This window comes from Papaver somniferum, chromosome 7 (assembly GCF_003573695.1).
Source record: "Papaver somniferum cultivar HN1 chromosome 7, ASM357369v1, whole genome shotgun sequence".
Classification (NCBI taxonomy): Eukaryota; Viridiplantae; Streptophyta; class Magnoliopsida; order Ranunculales; family Papaveraceae; genus Papaver; species Papaver somniferum.
This window is the reverse complement of record NC_039364.1, coordinates 24998041-25002981: the sequence shown is the minus strand read 5'-3', so window position 1 is coordinate 25002981 and position 4941 is coordinate 24998041. Positions and strand designations below refer to the sequence as shown.

The 4941-nt window shown below is 36.9% G+C and overlaps 1 long non-coding RNA gene across 1 annotated transcript; it reads right to left on the bottom strand.

Moving 5' to 3' along the window:
- Positions 1–839: 839 nt before the first annotated feature.
- LOC113293225 lies at positions 840–1675 on the bottom strand. Its single transcript, XR_003332144.1, has 3 exons — positions 1547–1675; positions 1378–1447; positions 840–1105 (listed from the first exon to the last, which is right to left on the bottom strand). It is a non-coding gene; the product is annotated as an uncharacterized LOC113293225 (long non-coding RNA).
- Between the last annotated feature and the right edge of the window lie 3266 nt (positions 1676–4941).

Sequence of the window (4941 nt, the reverse complement as noted above, 5' to 3'; positions counted from 1 at the left end):
TACATGAGTCCTACATATGTTAAACTCGGGAAAAAGAAAACCTGCAATCAAATATTATTAAGTGGAAACGTTAACTCAACTCATTCTAACATGTTTTCCAATGAATGCAATTAAGTAGCTGATCACTTCAAAGAACAACTAAATGATAATGGATTTGCAGCTACTGGAGCAGGTAGTAACCTCACGGACTCTAAATCATGTCCTAATCTTCTGATATCACGACAATATCAGAGGCAACATATCATCATACACACAAAAGAAAATCAAAAGCAAGAAGAACAGAGAATGTAATTAAGTAGCTGATCACTTCAAAGAACAACTAAATGATAATGGATTTGCAACTACTGGAGCAGGTAGTAACCTCATGGACTCTAAATCATGTCCTAATCTTCTGATTTCACGACAATATCAGAGGCAACATATCATCATACACACAAAAGAAAATCAAAAGCAAGCAGAACAGAGAGAAATAGAATTCATACCTGATAAGGAGAAGAAAGGAGTTGGTAGTGGAGAAATAAAATTTAATTCAGGTATCCTATCCATTATCAAGACCTAAGTTATTATCCCCTTCTCACCTAAAAGATCAAACCAGATAAGAGATTAGTAAATTAAAGAAGAGATTAGTAATCCATTAAATGAGCATGATCGCGACGATTTTCTGGAATCCTGAGCTGAATCTTAAAGTCATGAAATCCACGTATTTACAGATGTTAGAACAACATCAAATCATGTACAAAAAATCAAGACTTAAGTTTACAACTACAATCTAGTTCCTTTCCCTTTCAATTTTGTGTAGTAAAGTTCAAGACCTAAAGATGTAATAAGCAAACCTCCGTAAGTTTTCTGATTAAATATCCACCTTGGTAAAGGTTTAGTGTAAATGACACTTCACATGGCAAATAAATTTTCATCTTCAAAACTGTCATCTGAAGAATATCAATCATGAGGCAGTGCACTCATTAGATGTTATGTCAGAAAATACATATTTAGAGTTGAGAACCAAATTTAAAATTTCACTGTATTACATTTCGTGCTCAGTTGCGGCAGATGATGCATTGATTGAGCCGATTTGCATATTGCTTTCTACCTGAAGTGTATTCTTCTGCAATAAATGGAAGGTTCAACATAGAGAGCTAATGAAACAAAAGTAGTGAACAGACAAAAAAATACTGAAAGAGAAGAAACACAGCATACATTGAGTTTGTACAATCTATAATCAATCTGATAAATAAATTTATTTTAAGAAAAATCCAAATGTTGAAGAAAACCCAATACTGAATCAGCACAATAATTTTGAAAGTTAAAAGATATGGGTTTATGATATATCAGTAATTAGAATAAGAGTAAAATCAGTAAGTTGAATACAAAAATCACCTGGGTTGTGAAATCTTTTCTTGAATGGCTATTAGGGTTTCTCCGTAACTTATCTTGGACAAAAATCGTACTTGCAAAATTAAAAAAAGAAAAGAAAAAGGGATAGGGTTTATATCTGTTTCATCAATCAATCACAGATGCTGAATAAAATTTGAAACTAAAACAATACCTAAACCCCAAATTGAATCTGTTGCAACCCACTGTATCAAATACCCAATACTTTCCTTCAATCGATTAAACCCTAAATTGAGTCTGTTCGCAATCCACTGTATCCAAAACCCAAGCTTTCCTTCAATCGACGAATGCCTACAACACAAACACAAAACCCCTTCTTAAGATCATAAAAAAAAAAAAAAAAAAAAAAAAAAAAACCTAATTAACTGTTAGAGAAAACGGGTTTTTGTTTTAAAACCGAATAAGCATGGACTATGATTTGATCCCTAGACCTATTGCCCACCAATTATTTTTCTCTTGCGAATAGTTAAAACATTAGTCCCATATGGACTAAAATCTAAAGAATCTTAAACTTAAATACCATAGAATTGGCTAAAGGACATGGCCCTTTGGGTCAACACACTTTTGAGTGAGGGAGAAGACCTAGACTAGGAAAAGGTTGTCTTTCCCGTACGTGCAGTGCTTCGCTTCGAAGCACGCACGCCGCTGTCGGTTCGGTCGGGTGTGGGTGTGGGTTCACAGACAAAAGCTAATCTGACAAAGCTGTTTTCCTGCCTAAAGTAAAAGTTGATTTCTGACAAAGCAACACTCTGATCTATGTCTGGCAAAAACAACTCTCTGATCTGGTCTTGCACTGTTTTTAAACAAACATTACCAGTATTTTTGTCATACGCATGGTTTCTTGCATGGCTTTTTCTCTTGTTTTGTAACCTCACAAAATACTATATAAGAGAGTAGTTTTCATCTCATTAAATACAATAGAGGAGAAGTAGCTTCTTCCTCTCTTATTCTTCTCTGCTACTGTTTTATTTTCTCTGTAACTATTTCAACTTCTTCATAAATCTCTGCCAAGTTCTTAGAGTACCTTCTTTGTATGCTATATTGAGGGGTACTATCAGTAGTTGTATCCTGGAGGTGACTCGCCAACTGCTATATCATTTCAGAGGAGTAGCAGGCGATATTGTCTTTAGGTCAGCGTATCTCATACGTGCCTCTACTAGTTCCTGCTACCATTACCTATGCATCTGCAACAACATCAGTCAAGCGTCGGTTTGAGCTAAGTATTTTCTTCTCAATTATTACGATTGTTGTTACATTTTCTCCAACAATCTAAAGGCAATATCCTTCATTACTATATTTTTTGCTGTAACAAAATGGGAAAGAGTACTGTAGACAAACCCCCAAAGTTTAGTGGAAAAGACTTTAAACAATGGCAGTCCAAAATATTATTCTTCTTAAAAGACCAAAGGTTAGATGAATTTGCCTTAAAAAGACCCTCGAGAAGGCTTCATGACCGTGGTTTTCAAGATAGACTGGATAGATGGACTAGGAAGAATTACATGTGCAAAAAACATATTCTTAACTGTCTGGATGACTCCTTGTACGACTTTTATAATGCAAAAGAAAATTTTACTGCTTTTGATTTATGGGAATCCCTTGAAGAAAAATATATTGTTGAGCCTGCTGGAAGCAAGAAGTTCTTGGTGGCTAGGCTCCTGGAATATAAGATGACTGATGAAAAGCCTGTAGTAGAACAATTCGTCGAACTCCAGCTACTCATCAACGAAATTCTTGCTGAAGGCATGCATATTGATGAAGCTCTACAAGTATCTGCAGTGATTGAAAAGCTTCCACCCTCATAGAACGAGTATAAGAGGAGGTTGCGACACAAGAATCACGAAATTACCATGGTGGAGCTGGGGAAAAAGATCCAGGTTGAGGAACTTCTGTGCTGCAAGGACAAGAGCCTGATGCTGAGCAAAGACATGTCCAACAAAGCTCATGTTCTGGACGATCATACTGCGTCAAAGAAAAAACATGGAGAATCCAGCAAAAATGGTAACAAACATAACAAATGTCGAAACTCCAAAGGTAACAAACTTAAGCCTAGGGCTGGTGTCTCCAAAAACACCATCAAAGGCGACTGTTATAATTGTGGAAAAACTGGTCATATGGCCAAAGACTGTAGGGCACCTAAAAAGACCAAAAATGATCCAAAACAGAAAAATAAGGCAAACATAGTAGATGAGTCTAGATATTTTACTGGCATGGTGTCTGAAGTCAACCTTGTCTCTAATGAGACCAATGTGAGAGACTGGTGGTTAGATTCTGGAGCCACCAGGCATGTCTGCAAGTTCAGAAATGCTTTCTCCTCCTATAACAAAGTAGGAGACGATGAGAAATTGTTTATGGCAAACTCTCCACCGCTAAAGTGGTGGGAAAATGCAAGGTTGAATTGAAGCTCACTTCAGGAAAAACTGTCGCATTGAATGACGTGTATCACGTCCCGGAAATATGCAAGAATCTTATCTCAGAAACCATCTTACCGCCGCTTACTTTAATGTGTAAAAATGGCCCCCTCTGGAAACAAGCTTCCAAAACTGCCACCTTAAATGAAATATACAGATAATACTCTTTTGGGGTTTTATGGACTTTTATACCCTTGCTTAGAAAAGGTCCACACCCTCTTGACTGAGTCAGCTACCACCTCAGCAAAAATTTCGAATGAGTCAGCTACCACCTCAGCATATATGTCACCGAGACAAATCTCTCGTTATTTCCGTACTATTGTTATTACCGTCATTTTCAGTTCCCTCCTTTCATCTCCCTCTCCAACTCTTCCATTCTTCTTCTTCAGTTCTCTCTCAGTTTCAGAAGATTCAATCCGCTGCAAGATTGAATTTCATTGATTTCATCCCTAACCCTCTCAAACCCTTGCCTCATTTTATCTTACTTTTCTCTCAGTTTCTTCTCAGATTCAATCCGCTACAAGATTGAATCTTTTATTGATATACAGGACAAACAATGGATGATTCACAGCAAAACACCAATACCCCATAACTGAAAAACCAGAAAAACCCTATATTTTTACATACCCAATTCGCCATCTATGAAGAATTAATAAATACGGATAGAAACTAGGTATTTGAAAGAAGAGATTAGGGAAGAAGATTTGGATAAACGGAGAGCGAAGAGAGTGCAGGATAGAAAGATATAACCCCAACTTCAAAACCAGAAGAAGAAAAAAAGGTATGATTTAGGGTTTAAAATTATCTGCCATCAATCTGAAACTAGGATTCAATTTTGTTGTCTAAGGGAACTGCTCGCAGACGCCACTCGCATGTCTTGTCTTTGCATTTGGCAATAAACCTCTGGCTGTCGGATTTAAAAGTTATGTACTCAAAATTTATTTCTACTTTGGCTATTGCCAGTATAAGTTTCATCTCCCCCTTGCTTTTGAAAGTGTTACCCACACGTAGATCATTGTACTTCATATCCTTTGGGGGTTTAGGAATATCCAGAACCGGCGCTGGAGTTGTTGGCGCATCATGAAGAAAAAGGAGTTTCTTGGCTGATGGAGTCATTACTGGTTCAAGACATCTCCTAGCC